The 19,957-nt window shown below is 41.6% G+C and overlaps 1 non-coding gene across 1 annotated transcript; it reads left to right on the forward strand.

The window, feature by feature from the left end:
- The first annotated feature begins 19,743 nt into the window (after positions 1 to 19,743).
- Positions 19,744 to 19,825, forward strand: TRNAS-AGA (transfer RNA serine (anticodon AGA)). The gene has a single exon. It is a non-coding gene; the product is annotated as a tRNA-Ser (tRNA).
- The last annotated feature ends 132 nt before the right edge of the window (positions 19,826 to 19,957 follow it).

Here is a 19,957-nt window from a genome sequence, read left to right on the forward strand (position 1 = left end):
GGGTGCCACCTAACTTCATTCTTTAAGGAGAGATTTCTAGAGCTGGGCTGCTTAAAAACCACAAAACATACAGATTTATTCAATCAATCCATAATTCTGTATGCTAAATCTGTACAACTTAACACACATTGTCCCTACCCCCTAATGCTGCCTCACCTTTTTACTCTCATTTTCCATACCACACAGTGGTTGCAGAGCCTTACAATTGATAACAATTGACACTCTGTGACCCCTCCAGCCCTATAGGTTAGTGACTGAACAAGATATTATAGCAGTGTAACTGTGGCAAATTTGGAAAAGCTTACACAACCTTGTTGCATCGAAAACATGCAATATCTAAAGGCTTCTATGGGGAAATCCAAGCAAGCAGAGCCTGGTTGCCACCAGCCCAGCCGGGATGAGTTCCTCACACACTCAGATGCTGTTTACCCCAAAGTAACAAAAGCCTTTGGGAAGTAGAAACTGCAGCTAAACTTAGGCGCCAGCTTAGATATTTTCAGCCATCACAATCACAAATACAAGTAGGATGAAGACATTCGGAAGAGTAACTTGAAAATCCAGAATTATGCCAATGATAAAGAATTGTGTGATTTTCTTTGAGATTTTTTTTCTCCTTTTTGAAGTTGAAAATAATGTTCTCCAACCTTCTGGAGGTGACCAGTGTAAACTGAACATGTAACCTTAAAAGCATTGAAAGGATGGGATTTTCACCTGTACTTAAGGCTCACGTTATTGTATTCCCACCAAAGTCAAGAGACTTATCCATTTCAGCAGGCTGGAGGTAACAGTAGTCACAGTAAGAGCTTTAGAAAATTACACGGAATAGTAGCTTGACTGCTTACAAAGACATCTCACTTATCTGATCCATACAAATTCAATATCTGTCATTCTTTTCCCCTCCATTCCTCCCTTATTGCTGTTACCCTGTCTCCTTCTTACCTATCTGTCCACTTCCCAGTCATTTTCCCACTGCAACTACTCACAGGAGAATCCGAAATCTCCCCCATAATCACTACAGGAATCCAGGTTCCAGAAGAAACCAGTTACTTGCACAGATGTGACAACAGCATTTGACATTATTATTATTTGACAATAGCATTTCAACAGCAAAACCTGTTGAAACTATGTTTTGGTGGAGACTAACTAATATATTAACTCTACTGACAGGCTAACACATTAAGTTTTTAATCATAATTTAATCTTGTAAATATTACTTTAATCAGATTAAATAAGAAAGTTTTCAATTTCTTTTGGTACTGAAGCAGACCTTTAAAAACTTGAAAATACTGTCAAGTTTTTATACACGTTATGGTTACACAGAATCCATTATCACTTAGCTTCTTAATCATCAAGGACAGTACATCATGTGTACCCGCTGATCCATCACATAACAGCAACTGTAGACAAAAAAACTAGAGGAAAGAAAGAGATGATAAAATCATGATGTTTCTGATATACACTGGTGAACAGTAGACATGGTAGCTGGCTGAATTTCTTTTCAAATTCATTACATTCAGATCCAAATAGTTTGCAAGATACATGGCATTTGCAAACAGACAGAATTCTGCAGGGTTGTTCTAAATATAATTCATTTGCAAAAGGTTGAGGTAATGAATGAACCACCTCATGAAGTTTCAGGCTCTTCTAGGAAAGACAGACAGTCGTACAGCATGGGATTTCCAAGCCAACAGGTCTTGCAGTCATCCTTAAATGGTGCCAGACAATGTCTGTACAGGGCTACCAAAGAAGGAACTGATCTCTTCTTCACGTACTGAAGAAAAGAATATACTGTGCATTCAGAATTAATATCAAATACATCTCAAACTTCTCAATGTCTTTGTGTAGTCAGACACATGTGCTTTATGTATACATGGAAGTATATGTTGGGAAAATACATGCAGAAGGGAATTTCTTCAAAGTATGAAGATTTCCATTAAAGAAATCACTGCATAAAGCTAAGTTTTATACAACAAAATTCACTGAACTACATCAGCATGTTAATAAACAACTGCAAACAAGTAAATAAACATTTGAATGTGTATTCAGCGTGATCTGTTCTGGTAGAATCAAAAGGAGATTATTCTTTATCCTATTCCTAATAAGGAAAAGTTATTATACAGCAAACCTGGTGTCACTCACACAATTATTTTTCTTAACAAATAATATAAGTATCAAACTACTTCACTTTTTAAAGAACATAAACTTATGAGTTCTAGTCATGTTTTGAAAAACTGTTCTGGCTGAGAGAAATAATAAGAGAGATCCTTATTATGTTGAAACGTTTCAGATAAGAAACATTTGGTTGGGGGAAAGTCAACACGCTGCTTTTTAACACTTCCAATTGGAAACTGAACAGCTCTTGTTTTTAATCTGGTGTTTCTCTCTTTAAAATTTAACTTGTAAGACTGCATGAGTGTGAAAAGGGAGCAGAGGTAAAGATCACTTGACTAACATTTACCAGGAAAAGAATGACGATGTGAAGATGTGACCAGGGAGCCATAAGTTGAGAGTTGCCCAGTAAAGGAGAAAATGTGCTCATTTTGACCAGAGAGCTCCACAAAACCCTTCTTTCGGTATCCACACACATCCCAGGATCCAGCCTGGATTTTGAAGGCTCCTTAATTTTTGAATGGTCTCAAAAGTGTGTTAAAAGCTTAACAAAGACAACAAATGTCGCCTTTAAGATTTTACAGGCCTTAGTCACACAATCTGTTACACAAAAATGATTATTCCTACGCTCTTCAAAATAGTCCGTATAGTTTTAAGAACAAAAGTAGCCTTTGTAATTTCATACCTATTTGGTGAACATGGATAAAATTCTTTATTACTAGGAATGCAGAAGGTCGTGTTAATTCATCACCAAATTGTTTGTACGCTTTGTTGTCTTTGTTTTTGTTTTAATATGCATAGAAACCAGAGAACCTAGAAAATGCTACAAAGGCACTCTAGAGAACCATGTCATTAGTCCCACAGCCCCCTTGTACCTCAAGGAGAGCTCTCCGGATTTCAGTGGCATTTCTCATGTCTGCCAGTGTCTTCCTAAGTTACTCAAACTGCAGGATCAGGGCATTGGTCAAAGGGGAGGGTCATGGGTTTTTAAGGGATCTGCACCAAAATATTTGTCATAGTTTTTATGTATCCAATACAAGCATGGTTAAATAACCATGGACTACAGCCACTGAACGTTTCACTTAATTATCCAGGGGCAAATATTACCATTTATTTGGGGACTTGTCAAAGTATTATTTTCATTACACTAATAAATACAGTAAAAGTCAAAATAAAAGATTTTATAAGTTCTGGAATATGTCTTATCTAAATCTATGTGATCTGGAAATATTTAGCAAGGGAGTTCAATAATACAAAACAGAAACAGAAAGGGTCCTGGGTAAAGCCTTAGGGAAATGCCAAACTATTAATTACACATTAAGTGGAAGGTTTTCATTTTTCTGTTGAAATAGCAACTATTCAAAGTCTATGCAATGAGAACTAGTCTCTGATATAACATAGTATAGAAGTCCAAGTTATTTTGATCCCTAGAGTAAAAGTGCTTTAAAAGATGAAATAAAATTGTGTTGAGATTTTTTTTTAATTAGGAAATAGAAAAGGCAAATTCCAACCTATTAGCACAGAACTTGGAAACACTAATGTTAAATCAAAGTTCTGCTCCTCAAATATTCCTGCAGATTTAACTGTATACTTGCAAACTCTTTTCCTCACCCAAATGGAGTTCTAAACTTGAACTGAATATTGGTAAATGCTACTGATACTGCATACAGTTCTGATAAAATCAAATATTCCCATATATGACAATGCTTGTCCATCCAATCCCAACATAAAAAAGGACTCCACAATACTGCACAAGGAATAGCCATAAGCTTGCTCACACTCTGTGCAAACACAGGAATCTTGAATTTATGTGCAGAGCCATAAAGTGCATGCTTACATGTGTATTTACACAAAGACACAAGTGGGACAAGCTACGTACGTAAGTGCCATGCAGACACCTGTAGAACAGAGAAGAGCCTCTAATCAGAGGATGGTATGCTCCTTTGCTCTGGGAAAAAGGTTACATTTTGCTCTGGACATTAGGATAAAGCCTTCCCTAGTATGTGGAGCACCACAGAATCTTTAATGTCTAGGCATAGCAGACATGACCTCAGTTTTCTAAGGTTTCCTTAGAAATTCCTCAGCTCCCACCTGTGAACAGTTGCAGTGCTATTGAATTTGTGCTTTGCTTTGGATTTTTCAGAGGACTGTCTGGGGCCTTAGGTTTGCTGGATTTTTTTCAGTTTACCAACCTACCTCCCTAAATTTCTCTGGTCCTCAGAACCACCATCAATTCTTGTCAGTGCCTTCAATGTGTGATAGGAGAGAAAAGGCAATCTGGAATCTGAAATATAGACAAGACACATCATTCCTGTACTTTGTGCTCATCTGTGTCCTTGTCAGCCTTTAATGGATGCATCTGGGATGTTGCAAACATACAATACAAGCATTAATCAATTTGTGAGCAACTGCCCTTCACTAGGAACAATTAGTGAGCTACCAAAGCACCTGGCACCCCTAGCGCCGTTCAGGGCTTGTTCTATAGATGTTGTAAAAAAATTGGGAAAGATGCATTAAATTTATATGACTGTGACTTAATAAAGCTCCAATTTAATTGGACTGCAATTTTTAAGACAAAGCAATGATCTCTTCCCTGAAGTCCACAGAACTGCTGTGTATGAAAGAACTGGAAAGCATGAAGTCCTGCTCAGCAGAGGATGCACCGTGAGTCATTAGTGTGGATTCTCGTGCAAGTTACAGTGATTCTAACACACTTCAAGTCTTCCTGTACCCATCAGAAAGTACCACACCTGGAAACAAATAATCCCTCCAAATGCACATTCCTACTTTTGTATGTGTGTGAAAGTTTTTCTTTGTGGTCTCTCAGGAAACCTGAGAAAGGATTTTCATCATCCACCTTTGCAAAGTCCTCCCCCCTCACAAGGATATTATCCACTTGATTCGTAACTTAAGGTCAATATAACCTTGAGGAAGTTATCACAGTAAAAGCCATGTGCATTTGTCTACAGAAGGGGAACTGGCCAGCACTCTGTGGAAGCAGGGAGTTGCTCTAAGGAACTTCACTGGCCTGAGTCCGGCGGTGCCTTGTGACATATCAGGGTCAATTTATATTTATGAATGTGTTCACTGACACTGAGGGCTAGCAATGGAGAATGGAGTGGAAGTCGTTGCATAATGGTGGAAGGTAGGGACTGTCCATAGCAGCTCTCCCTTCCAGCTTAGAAAGTCAAAACAAGCTTGCCAAAAGACGGCTTATCTTTTTGCACTCAAGCTTTATGTTGACTTTCCTCTGCTTGCCTCCTTCCCCAAGTTCCACTGGTTACATGCTCTTCTTATTACACTGAAGTCATAAAAAATTGTAAAATACCTTCATTTCACCCCTTGACCACTCTCAGATACCATAGACCATAGTTCCTTTAATGAAATTCTCAGGCAGCATTTCCCTGTATCTTTATCTGAGTTGGGCAATAAAGCATATCTTAAGCCAACCTCCTTTTACAATATATGAACTAGTGCTGGGCAAGCTTTTCATAGCAAATGTTTTATTTAGTGGATTAAGCCTTTTGTTCCCTTTGTGAATTATTATGGACAAACCTTGACTTTAATTCATCTGGTTGTTATTCACAATTGTTCAAATAACTGTGTCAGTGAACATATTTCAGCTGTTTAGATTGTTCTCAAGTGATTCACTTCAGTTCTTTCTTTTGCTATTTGTTATATGCTATTTACTATTCAAGGACTGGATTTGGTATTACACACCCCATGGGGTGACAGTATTACCTGATCCTTACAGCACTGGAAGGTCTATGTGAATGGGCAAAATCAAAGAGGTTTCATAATGCTTGTTCTTACTATTGCCTCTGTTCACAGTACATTTTTTGTGTAAAAATCTGTGCAAATATTTAATAACCATCCATGAAGAGGCCAATTTTCTGTGAATGGTCTTCTGGTTTAAATAATCAGGTAACCACATTTTAACAGAAACCTTCAGAGATCTGAGAAAATCACCTAATTGGACTTAAAGCTTCAGTCAAATATTTAAGATCCCACCTAGAAGTAACAAGGCAGTGGGATGCCAGACTCCAATTGTCCTGCAACTCAGTCAGCTCCTTCTTTTCTTCTTTTGAAATGAACAATTCCAAATAATTTTGTATAACATTCACTCGGCTTTAATGAGTGCTAAGTACCATACATATCTTCGGATTTCCAATAGTGCCCACAAGCATAAACAAGCAGACAGAATACATCCTATTAAATCTCCTTGAGAGTATTTTGATTTTCAGATAATAATCTGCCAGGTATAATCCCCTTTTCTGCATTTAAAGAGATTCCCAGAAAGTAAAAAACTTATATGTAAGATTTTACTTGCAGCAAAATTAGCGTCCCAGTTAGGCTTTTAGTTTTAGCCTGTATCACCTTTGCTGTGTGCCTCAGGATACTGAATATTTCCAGTACCCTTCCTACAATTCAAAGCTATTGTTTAGAACACTAATGAACTGTGATTCAGTGAACCCAATAAAACTACTTTGCCAAAATCTCTTCAAGGTGCTGCAGATACCTGAACCCGCACCACTCATCTATCAGAAGTTCTCATTTACTGACTGTGTTATGCGTTTGTGTGTTTTCCTTTCCATCCGTTGAAGTTATCAACCATGACAGTAAGTTCTTTAGATTTCTGTTGAAAAATTGTTAGTTTTAACATTTACTGCATTTATGCAATTTATCACTCTTTCTACCCTAGTATAACATGAGCTCTTCGATTTGCTCAAGTAAATGTTGGCAACAAATCAAAGAAAGTACTGTAAATCCATGGAACACGATTTTAAACTAACTATAGAAAGCGTGCCAGGGATAACCATGATGTTAAATGTGTTAGGCTCACTAATTTTCCTACATGGTATAGTCTTCCCTGACTAAATGCACGCAGAGGGGGTAACACAACCTATGACATGCACTGGTTCCTACAAAGTCTTTAGCAATATTCTGTTTGTATTTCCTCAAATGTCATCACAGCCAAAAGGGTTCGAGAAACATTTAGATGTTGTACTAACGGACGTGATTTAGTGGGGAAATACTGGTGGCAGGTGAACAGTTGGACTTGATGATCTTACTGGAGTCTTTTACAACCTTGGTGATTCTATGATTCTATAGCACTATCTAGACAGAACTGGCAACCCAACTAATGACTTCTGTTAATCTCAGAAGCACATTTCTTTAATATTTTCATTAGTTATATTTTTCTCTTAGGTCTGAGATTTTCTAGAGTAATCATATAGCTTTGTATTTTGCCTCTGGTTACCAGGAACACCAGCAGGACACTGGAAAGCAGCAATAATTAAGACAATTGGGATCTTGCCTGTGAACTTGCCTGGACTTGTATATACATCCACCAAAGGATAATTACACCAAAATGTCTTGGAACATACTAGGCAGGAGCTGTTTAATTCAGCAACAGTGTGGTCAGGACCCTATGAGCTCCCTGAGGAGTTAGTCTGGGTTTATACCAGTGTGATTAAGATTCAACCTGGACCATGAGATCTAGCAGTAAAGTTTTCTCTCCCTCCAGTTTTCAGTGACTGCACAGTTCAGTCCTCTCAAGCACTTATCTTCTTTCCATAAATTGCATGTAAACTACATGCAGGCCCCCCAGAGAATATGAACTCAAGTCTCCATTGTTGTCCTAAAGGAATTGTAATAATGGAAAACCCATGACTTATCAAGAAATAAACCTGTAATAATCTGTGATTCACATTTTCCTTTAGAGCTATACAGAAAATACAGCCTTGCTGCAGGTGCAGTTTTACAGATACTGACATTTCTTGCCTGGAAAACAATCACAAATCATCATAACGATTATAAAATGCATGTTTATATGAAACTCAGTTTTATCTTCATCAAGCAACTTCACTTTTGCCCTTTGACGTTCATTGGCTACTCCTGTTTTTTTCATGTTAGCTATAGCTTAGACGGTGGTAAGAACAAATAACAGAAGCAAATTTAAAACCCTACTAAAACGAATAGCCTGTCTTCAGAATAATACAGGAGCTTGATGTTCAGGTGACAGGCATAAACAACTGCTCATGCTTTGGTGTCCAACAAGCAGTAAATTCTATCAGTTTTTCTCATAGAAGAAGTTTTTCTTGTTCATTTAGGAAAAACATAGTCTGTGACTCAGCCATCAAACACCATGCAAGCCCTATTCACTTTCTCTTTCCCCACTCTGAAATGCATGCCCTTCTCAGCTACCCTCATTCTTACCCCATTCCCACATGCAAGGACAGCAGCTTCTCCTCCTTTTCTGCACCTCATCCTCCACTAGCTATATTTCACCTCTAGAAACAAATCTTTGACTCTCTTTCTCCCAGACAAACCACAAGGTATTGCCAGATCCCAAGGTAGGGAGCTGACACACTGAGGATAACAGGGCTACAAGACAGACACCAGGAAGTGCCCTAAATAGGAGCCAGAGTGGGTGAAGATAAAGGCGGGTTGAATGGCTGGTGTGCATGAGAAAGGAATAAATGCTCAGTGTGCCAGGAGCCTGTGACTACAAAGATACAGAGCCTTAGGGCACAGAGTAGTGAGTGAGGATAGGTGTGCCTGATCAGGCCCCAAATTCAGGCCACTGTTAGGCTGGCAGGGTGGCAGAGGACACAAAAAGAGGAGCATTTCAGTACTGACAGACAGTCATGTACTTGGGAAAGGGAAGAAAAATGAAGACGAAAAGAAATTGGTGATGAAGGAAAAAGACACAGAAGTTGAAATAAGACCATAGATTCATACATGTCCTAGGAGCATTTTAGCTGTCTGGAAAACAGGACACCACTCTTTTAATTCTTTTTGTCTGCCTAACACAGAATATTTTACCTTTATATAATTAATATCTCTTGAGGTAAGCTGTTTTCCTTCCTGGAAGGAAGTGAGATATACTCGCTACCTCTTGATTCAGTGGCTCTGCCCAGCATTTGCCAAAGGACTGAGTGAAAGATCATTGCTCATCGTTAAGATCCTTGATCTGTGTGGAAAAGCTGAAGCTAAAAACATGAAGGCAGCTAAAAATAATGAACTCGTGTCATTCATTTCTTCGGTCTTGGACTATTTTGTTTTTATGTATCTCTTTGCCAATTCAATTCTACATTCCTACTGTGCTGGGCCCATGCTTGGGAGGACTTACAGGATCCTGAGTGAATATGTATGCCTGTTTCAGGTTGATTTCAGCAGTACTAACAGAATGAGTAGATGGATATGCCTTGCAGGTAACCAACAGTTACTGTGTGGGTTGTCTACCAATAAAAATGTCATGGAGCTGGAGATTCTCAGATGCACCTTCCATTTCGATGCTATAAAGAAAAGTGATTCGTGAATCCCCAACCCATTGAGATAGACATCAACAAATGCATATCTGAATTGTAGTACTGGGCAAGCAAGATTCATTAAAATGGTCAATTGTAGTTGAATATTGAAAGCCACATAAACCCTCTTCAGGTACGCTTCCCCTGCATGCATTTTTGAGGCAGAAATTCTGGGAAGGGATCCCCAGACTCCCAGCCCTGAGGACACATGTAGAGCCAACTAACATGAAACATGGGCAGCAAAAGGGTGTCAACAGCTTCCTTTTTCCCCAGAGCTGAAACTCCTTGCTTTGTGCTGCAGAGTACCCCATCATCCTTCAGATCAAGAGCCCCAAAGCTCCACCTGAAATTCTGTCCTTGATCTAGCTACAGATCATTCTTATCTTTAAAAAGCTGGTATACAGAAATCCTACCACCACTGTTTTATGCAGCAGTCTACTGGATAGAGCACTTTAGCAGTTCTTCCCTCTGCAGAATAGTTCACACTTCCTGTCCTAACCACAAAACATTCCTCCAGGCTCTTCGGCCAAAACCATACAAGCATGGCTGCATATCCTCCTGGGACACTCATTGAGGATGAGCAGAACTCAAATCCCAGCCTGTGGTACAAGGCGTACATTAAAGCCCTCCTTCTATTAGTCAGTGTGAAATGAAAAATCACTCATAAAACTCTTGGAGAAGAGTGTCCCTAAAACCACCATAAAGCTAACAACAAAGAAACATTAATGGTAGCTATTAAGTCTTGGTTTCTATTTTACACCACAAGAACTGAGAGCACCTCTCCAAACAAGCAAGTAGAAAGACTTTTCCTGAAATGGGTGGGGAAAATAGTTCTGGACTTCTTCAAGCAGAAAATGGAACTGGAGCTGGATTTTCCACATCCTTGGTAAAAAGGCATTAACCTCTAGGCTCTGAGGGGGGTGCTGTGAAAGGATGTAGTAATAGCCTTCCTCTGAAAGAGCAGAGGCTCTGTTATATCCTCTTTAGGACATACTGATGTTGTCCCTGAGACCTAGCCCTGAGAAGATCTAGAAGTTTCAGTCTATTTGGAGACCTAGGACTAGATCCCCAACTGGCTTGAATGACAAGTGGGAAAACAAAACTACCATCAATAAACAGACAAATAAGAAAAAAAGATGACTTGGAATCAGAATGTTCATTCAAAGAGTTTTAAAACAACAACTTGCACTCGCCTGGACAAAGCAAGTACAAAAATGTGAAACAGGTTTGGAAGGTGTCACTCACTTTAGATGGCATTAGACAGGGAGAGCAAGAAGCAGCAGGATAGAATGAAAAGTGACATAGATCAGGAGCACCTAAAACTTGCTATCTATAGAAATGTGTGCTTTATTTCCACTACAGATTAATGAAACACCTCACAAATGCTGTGCATTTGTGGAGAGCGTGCAGGTCTGTAGGCAGCATACATATTACTTAGCGTGCACTACTCCTGCGCATTGCTTTCGAGCATCATCACCAGAGGCTTTTTAAGACTCTGTAGCCATGGAATTAGCTGTGGTATTGCCAGCCAGCTGTGTATCCTCCATGGACTTTGGAACAAGCTATAAAAGTAAAAAGAAAAACATACTTTGCCAGCTCCTTGCAAAACAGAGCCAGCACTTTAAAACCAAGTGGGTCCTTTTCCGCCCGGCAGATCTTGAGGTCGGCCTCTCAGGTCACCATTCAGGATTACGTCAGGGACCAACTAGTTGGGTTCAGGCAGGCTCGGGTTGGTCTGGCAGGCTGCGTGAAGCGAACAAAAGCCAGACCAAGACAGAAAGTGGAGGGAGTGGGATAGGAGGAAATGAAGAAGACTGTTCCAAAGGCTTTTAAATTACGATGGCCATGTTTATGCAATACTATTGGAAAACTAAATGAATTGCTCCCTTCCTTAGCCCCCTCCTGCTGTGGCTGTATTTCTTTTAGCTAAGGGCCTGAGTCAGTAAAGATGCATCCAATTTCCATGCAGTCCAAATGCTTGTAATCACTGCAGAAGCCAGACAGAGATTTCAAGACACCGGGCTTTCATGTTAAGGAAGGCTGTCCTTTAGGTGGCAGTTAGCTCTCAACGTTTTCCAGACTGCAGAATGACTGTCAGAAGATCACAGATATACTGAAAGGTGGTCACAAATTTACCCTAGAAAGGGCTGATTTGCAGAAAATTCTACTCACCTGTTCTCTTAAAAGCAGAGTTCTTTCAAGAGTTACTGTTCAGAGAACTAACAGCTGAGGGAACTTGACTCTGCACTCACTACTGAAAAAAGCAGATTATTATGCTTTAGTTCACAGTCACATTACTGGAAAGCCAAAGGTACAAAACTGCAAAACTGTGACACTTCTATGTGCTGTAAAACCACATAATAACAGCAGCTCACATTTTCTGGAGGAGCCAGAAGATCTCTGACTTTGCACACTGTCATGCTATTTGGAATGACACGGCCACATAGAAAACAACATTTAGGGGTTACATCCCAGTAAAGAACATCTACACTTCTTAAAAACATTGGGCTTCGTGTGGAACAGGTTACCAGAACTTCAGCAGAAGCTTTCCAAGGAAACACTACTCATTACATGCAAGGCATATCACCTTTTCTTCAGTCATTCTGTAGCCGTTAAGCACCCCATGAGTGCAATGACAACCACATACACTAGCTGGCTGCCTGTACAGAACAAAGATCTATGTTAAAAGAAACTGAAATTGTAGAGCATGAGAAGCTGTGAATTTCATGGTGGATTCCCATTCCCATTGTTTGCCCTTCTTCTCCCCTTAAACACCCAATGTGTCTGTTTAAAGAGCGAGCGTTGCTTTCTATTTTGTATTTTGTTTCCTCTTGCTTTACTCACGTAATTCATTGCAGACTTCAGGACAGTAAACCCTGTAGAATTTGCTAGTGGCCCACAGAGCTAGCATAAAATAAAAAGTTACAAGTCCACATAACCTTAATTTTATGTTTATAAGCTATATTTATTGCCATATCATAAGTTTGAAAAGACTGCTAAGTATTCAATGTGGGAATGCAGGGAATTTCTCTTAAGTTCGTTTTATGGAGATAGGTGTTGTTAAACTGTAGGAAAGGTTATGGTCCTTTCAAGTCCCCCAGAGCAGAATTGCCTATTAGGTGTTTTTAGAGTATTTATAAAATACCTCAACCACTCCCTCAGTATCGTTCACTGAAATTCAAATATGGGACCATTGCTCTGTTCAGGCCTGCTTGGTTTTAATGCCATTAAGTAACTTCGGTGAGAAAACTATCAAAAATCAATGTATGAGAATTCACCCACCTGCATTTTGTTTTAACTTTGCGAGTGCTCCTCACTGCAGCACATAAGTATTATATAGTCAAGTATAACGTACAGTGTACTAGACTAGGACTTCAGCAGCAGAAGTGATCAGAGTGGTCTTAGTACTTCTGGGGGTAATTTTACAAGATCTCTGGGCAGGATACACTCTCCTGCATGCCTCAGTTTTCCCACTTGTAAAACTACACCAATGGAATAACTTCTGAAGCTTTCTTGTGACCTGCCAAAGAACAACTGGTAGACAAGAGAAAGTACAATCACTCCACACACCTCTCAGCCTTTCCTTCTCCCCTCAACCCTTCGCTTTGCTCTTCCAAGACATATGTTCACTCATATTGCCGGAGGGCCACACAATAAGCCAGACAAAAAGCTGCCTACAGGCAAACATGATGCTGATAGTGTTTTAGAGTCAACCTGAACACTACCTAGAGAAAGGACAGGCCACAGTTCATCTGCTCTGTGGGGCACCTACATCCCTGTCTTCCTCCTGGAAGTGCTGCAGTAATGTAATGTGGAGAGATGCAGGGCTTGGGGCAGAGCTGGCAGAAAAGACAGAAGGCTGGCACTGAAGGCTACGCACTGCCCGTGGGTATGAGCACACCTCTGTCTTTTTTTTAATCTTTTTTCCTATATCTGCTATTTGAAATTATGCTTGCCTCACCACATCCACCGTGAATTATGAAGTTCCTCTCTTCTCCGTAATGCTCACATCATTTTTACTTGAATCCTGCATTTCACTTACAAAGAGAACGGTTTATTATTTCTTACAGAACATCAAGAGGGTCTCAGATTGAAACAAGCTTTTGCAATTCAGCCTATGGTGTCATTTAAGAGAATAAAATAAGTTGTGTGATAGAGATTCTGAAGAGCAAATGCTTTCTGGCATCAGTTTTCTCTCTCTGGCTATTAGAGTCTTTTTAGATTGCAAGAAAACATTACTTTTCTCTTCCAACTACGAGTTCACCAGCAGCATCTTTTAAGTGACTGATAATCTACTCTCCCAGTGGAGGTAATTAAAATAAATTCTAGACCAGTCAAACAACTCCTTGAAATTCACTTCGCCTTCTGCCAGCTCGCTCTAAAAACCGTAATGTCACCCTGCAATGCCCTCTGCTGGGAGACACGACTTGGCAGGAAAGCTACGAGTTTGTGTCCTCGAGCAACAAACAACACTTTGATGACATGGACTGGATTTTCACCTGCAGTATGAAATCCTGACACCGCTGAAATTGGTGCGGTTGTAGCTTTTAGCTTAAATTGCCTCACCTTTAATCTTCCCCCTTTAGAAAACGACATTGTTCATTCACTAACTGAACTGGAATAAAACTGTTTATTTCAAGTCCAAATGAAAACCGTGTTACTGATTTACAGAGTTAAAGGTCTCTTTTTAGTATCTATTGAGCTCATAGAGAGGTGTTACAAGGAAGCTGTAAAAGACATTATTCTTCTTGACATTATTAAAAGTCATTTTAAAGTAAAAGACCGTACACGTACAAAGTCACACATGCAAACAGCATTCAAATGACTACATCTAACATGTATTTTCACTGATAGGCATGCTGGTACCAGAAACAAGGTACATATTATGCAGCAAAACAAAGGAATGTATCCGGAACCTGAAATATGAGAATGTCAACCCTGTTAAGTATTACCTCCAAGTCCCTCCAAGATGCAGCATCCTGGGGCCCAAGGATGAAATGTCTGAATCTGTTCTGCTGAGGGTTCTGCATCTAGAATGATAATATCTCAAACTGCTAATTTTATCACGTGCATGATTCATACCATAAAACAGCAAAATATCACAGAACCTACTTAGAACTACAAAACATTTAAAACAAGATCCAAAACCCTTTATGTAAAGCCATACTGAATACTTAGACCAGAAACACAGCTTCTGATTTGATCTAGTCCATGAAAACTACCAAGAGGAGAATATTTACTATCCTATCAAGGCAAGAGAAAGCTTTTGCAAGAAGATGAGCTGACTGATTATGCGAAATACAAGGCAAGAGAGCATCTATTTCTAGATGCCACAAAAAAGGATGGAGCCCTTGGTAGTGATCAAAGTCAGAGGACAGAGAAGCCACACAGCACGTAGATTCAGATTTGACCACATTTTCTTCCTTAAAGCCCCCTCTTCTGTATCTGAAGACATCGCCTTTGGGTTGGGTTGCTGAAAAAGAGGGAGATGGGGGCCTGTCCCTACACTGCTCCCCTCAGATTCAATGAACCTGAGGGGCCCGCAGAGAAGCCTGACTGGAGCAGATGTGGATGTTCATACAATATAATGGGAAAGACAGAGCAGATAGATCAGATAGATCAGCAGATACAGAAATCTCAGAAAATTTGCAGTGGGGTTACACATTGCTGGCCCCACCAGTAACCAGAGCCCACTTTTTGTCACAGCCTCTCACTTGGGTTGCTCTGGAGGGGCAATCCCTGAACCTAGCCCCTGCCTAGCTTTCCCAAGGCCAGAGCCCATCAGAAACTCCACAGAGATCAGACCCAGGTTCACCAGCACCACTGGCAGGACCTATGCACAGTTATGTGTCCACATCTCAGACTTTTTATCCTGCCATGCACTTAGCTGTCCTTTTACACCTTAGTTCTCCTGCATTTGGTTTTGATACACAGCATCATCCTGAAAGAAAGGCACGTATTAAGGCAGTGCCGTGGCAAGACATTACAGGATTCCTTGAGTTCACTTATGCTAGAGTAACAAGTTATTTAAGCAATGTAAGAAAGCAGGGATGCAGTGTTAATTAGCCATTAAAATACCCCCAAAAATACAGAATCACACAAACCACAACCTGCCCCTTCACATGCATATTCACACCACAACCCCACACATTATAGGCCAGTTATTCCCAGCTCATAACTCATCTGGAAAATCACCCCTGAAAAACATTTTCCAGCCTTGGCAAGGGTGATGTGAAACTACTGCAGCTTCGGTTTCAATTCCTGCACCCCTCAGCTAAGACAGCCTTGCATGTTGTTTGTACCTCACCATAGCTATGCAATGGGCAAGTAGAAAGGATTCTTCTACAGTAACCCCTGTGCCTCTCTGCTGGATACCTGCTCCTTACTACTCATGTTCCACTGCTTAGGTACTTCCCGGCAAGTCAGTTACGTTACATTTATTCCCAGTTATTACTTCTATCTTTTAGATGGAAACATTTTTTCCTTGTGATGAGATGGTTCCTCTGCATTAACCTGCTTCATCACCACATGCCTCCCTCTGCTCTACTTTACAGGGACAGACACCCTGCGTGCCAGAGAATGCAGGTGCAGGAAAGCCACGCAGCGCCTGGCAACACCATTTTTATGTGAAGTTACACGTAATTCTAACAGATTTCAAAGTGTGACCTTCTTGATACACAGCCTTAGAAGCTAACAGGTTGGGGTTTTTTGTAAGGTTTTTTTGTTTTGTTTTATTTTCCAGAAATGACTTTACAATGTTTGCTATGCCCTCATGGAGATCAAAATGTCACGTTTATAGGCAGTTTTCAAGACTATGCCAGGTTGGAGCTGTTGGAGTAGGCCCAGAGGAGGCCATAGGGATGATCAGAGGGCTGGAGCACCTCTCCTATGATGAAAAGTTGAGGGAGCTGAGCTTGTTTAGCTTGGAGTAGAGAAGGCTCCGGGGAGACCTCATTGAGGCCTTCCAGTACTTGAAGGGAGCTTACAAGCAGAAGGGAGACTGATTTTTTACACAGTCTAACAGTGATAGGAGAAGGGGGAATGGTTTTAAACCAAAAGAGGAGAGATTTAGATTGGATGTTAGGAGAAGAATCTTTACTCAGAGAGTGGGGAGGCCCTAACACAGGCTGCCCAGAGAAACTGTGGGTGCCCCATCCCTGGAGTTGTTCAAGGCCAGCTTGGATGGGGCCCTGGGCAGCCTGAGCTGGTGGGTGGCAGCCCTGCCCATGGCAGGGGGATGGAACTGGGTGGGTTTTAAGGTTCCTTCCAACCCAAGTCATTCTATAATTGAGTCTATGATTTCGTGATTCTTTAAATGCCCCCAGACAAGTGCATTTTGCCTTGAAAACCTTCTTCCTTTGATATGTGCCTTGTTGTCATATTCTCTTGAAAATGGGCATGTGTGGCTGCAAAGATCCAAAATAATGTTAACCCCTGACAATACATGTTAGGTTGCCTCTGTGGACACTTAACTGCTCTCCTCAGGAAAGTCTTCCTATGCAAAAGAATTGGATAACCCAGGAATCAGGTAGTGGGTGCTCACACCCTAACCCTGAAATGATTAATTTCAAGATTGGAAGTAACTGATTTTTATTTTTTTTTTCCAGTTTTAATGCCAGTCTGGTCCATCAAGGCTGAGGGAGCTGTGCCAGAAAACCTAAATGAATATTTACCCTCTAAGCTGGCACCTCTGATGGAATGATCAGCAGCAAAGTCCAAGACTGAATTGGATTCCAGCTTAAATTGCTCTCTGATCCAAGGCTGTCTCTCAACATAATAAGCGAGTAACATTACATAAGGAATCTTGCACACTTTGCTATTTCTTCTGCCAAGCAGTCTTTCAAAACGTTGTCTCCCTATCTGATATCTTTACAGAAAATAATTTCATCCACAGAAATGCTTGCTAGTGATTAAATTATGGCCAAGAATCTACATGTGGCCTGGATTTACTCATGTCAATGCACTGTACCACTACTGGAAAATAAGCATAGTGTCACTCAAAATGATATACTGGAGTGTGACCAGGAACAGCACTGGAACAATACCCTGTGATGGGAAGCAATAAGTTGAACTGGTTGTAAAATGAGGTCTGACCCATTCACATTTGCTACAGGTAGCATAACACCTTGGTGACAGACAGCTGCTGTGCTTCTACCTCCTTCCCATCCCCTGAGGCAAGAGATGACAACGCAGAAAAGTCTGCAGCCCTGTTATCAGCACAGGAAGAAGGCCTCCTTGCATTCCTTTCCCTCCTGGCTGGCAGCAGCTTGGAGGAACAGAAGAAATTATAACTCTGTCAGCCTTTATCATTGCCTGAGCCCGCGAGAGCTTGTCATTCAGAGGAGGAAAGTTCTGCTCAACTCCTATTAAGGCTGGTTTTGGTTCCCCGAGAAAACAGGGCAGGCAAACTGACATCCAGCCCTAGGAAGATATTTTGTCCTTATCACTGTGGTAGCAAAAGGCAGTTTTATCAGCACTGCAAAGAAGGCTGCAGTGCCCGGAGCATTAGAGAGCATGCTGGCCTCCACCCAGGCGAGCCTCCCAGTCCTCTTCTCCTGAGGACAGACTATGAGAGTCTCCAAAAAATAAAAAACAAGCATTGCCAGACAGAACGGTCATTCTGTACTCGAGACTGACACATTTCCAGCCCTCAGTAGTCAGTAACTGTTCTGTTTGCACCAGTATGATGTCAGCAAAAGACATGATTTGCACAAATTAGTTCACTCATCTCCTAAGAGAGGGCAAAATTCAGGACACGACCTCAGCTCCTTCCTCCTGCACTCCTTCCTCCTGACCACAACTTAGCCGATGGCCCAGTATGTCAGATTCACCTCCGTGCGATTCCAGAAACTAGTCTGGAATTAATTTGACCCAGTAAGTCTCTTTGATTGTATCAGGCAAGTTTTAGACAACAAGATCTAAACAGCAGGCAGTAATCTGCACAAAAACAATCTCTGTCGTTAAAAGAATTCTAAAGGTCTGTGAGGTCTGTGCCTTCTTTTTTCTTTTTTTTTTTTTCTTTCAAATGCTTTCCAACTGAGCAAATGCAGCAGTGGGTTCATGGGAGAAGGCCTTGAGGCACCCCAACTTTGGCACCGTTATCCCATAGACACTCCATACATTTTTGGCACCTTGCAGCAGACACATTGACAGCCACAGGATTGATGGAAAGGGAAAGAAGCTGTTTTGCAGTCAAAAGAGAATGTACTCGGATTTCTAAGGCCATCTGAAAGAATGCCAGAGTGATACTGGATTTCAGCATTCTTAAGCTCCTTTACGATGATGCAGCAAATGGTCTTTTCCACATGTGATGATGTATTTCAGGACAAGCATTTCTTCAGCATTTTCCAAGCCTGTGGGCTCCTGATCCTTTTTCAAATTACAGAGATGATAGCATACCAGGGAGAATTGTGATTAGTTTAAACTCTCCACAGCTGTGAGAGATGGATGTAAAAATTCCACCCAAAAATCCACTTCTTCTGGATTGAATTTACCTACACGACATTGAGTTCTGACCGAGGGACCACTTTAAAGAGCTGGAGCAGCATCAGTGCTATTTGGTTTCTTCCATCAACCCCACACATCTCCCAGCAGCAGAGCCATTGCTCCGGACGGGGTATCAAAGAGCCCCAGGATGCGTGAGGAGGAAAATGGAACAAATAAATAAAAGCTGAAGTAGGAGGGAATCCAAACAGGGCTGGCAGTTCATTGCTGGCAACGCCGGGAGAGCTGTAAACCACCACAAAATGGAGAGGCTTCACTCGGAGCTGTGAGGGACTGCAGCCCTGCTCCATCACAGGCACATCGTGATGGTCCTGGAGAGGGGTGAGCGCCAAGCCTCCTGTCAGCAGCCAGAAGGGAGGGCACTGTCTGTGAGGACAGAGGAGGCTGAGCACACACTGTAAGGCTGTGGCTGGCACTCGGTTAGGTTATCTTGTAGAGCATCCTTTCAACACACTGCATGTGGTTGGGGCATTCTAAACTGACTGGGCCTGCCCACAGCCACTTCCCTCGGCAATACTCTCAACACGCTGGCTGGAACCAGACAGAACCAGGCGGAACTATCTGAGGCTGGCCAGCGCCTGACACATCCCAGTACCACCGTCCCATCCACGCCAATGGCCAGTCGTCCAGGTTTCCTCCAGGCATCCGTTAGGCATCTGCTCTGCTTTATACATTTCCCTCTACCGACAGAGCCCTAAATGCCACCTCGGCCCCGGTTCTAACAGCACCAGCAGGTCCCGGCCTTGCGGTGGCTGCCTGGAGAGGCAGCAGCTGCGCATGCAGCTCTAGTAGGCTGGTAAAACATTATCTTACATGCGTAGTCGTGGCCGAGTGGTTAAGGCGATGGACTAGAAATCCATTGGGGTCTCCCCGCGCAGGTTCGAATCCTGCCGACTACGACCTGGAACTGCAGGGTTCCGGGTGAGCTTTTTATTTGTTCTCCTTTTGTTTAGAACAGTTCCACCTTTCCTCACACACCAGACGGTTGGGCTCACGGGCTCCACCGCGGCACAACCGCCCCGGGACCCCCT

This window comes from Excalfactoria chinensis, chromosome 2, assembly GCF_039878825.1.
Source record: "Excalfactoria chinensis isolate bCotChi1 chromosome 2, bCotChi1.hap2, whole genome shotgun sequence".
Lineage (NCBI taxonomy): Eukaryota > Metazoa > Chordata > Aves > Galliformes > Phasianidae > Excalfactoria > Excalfactoria chinensis.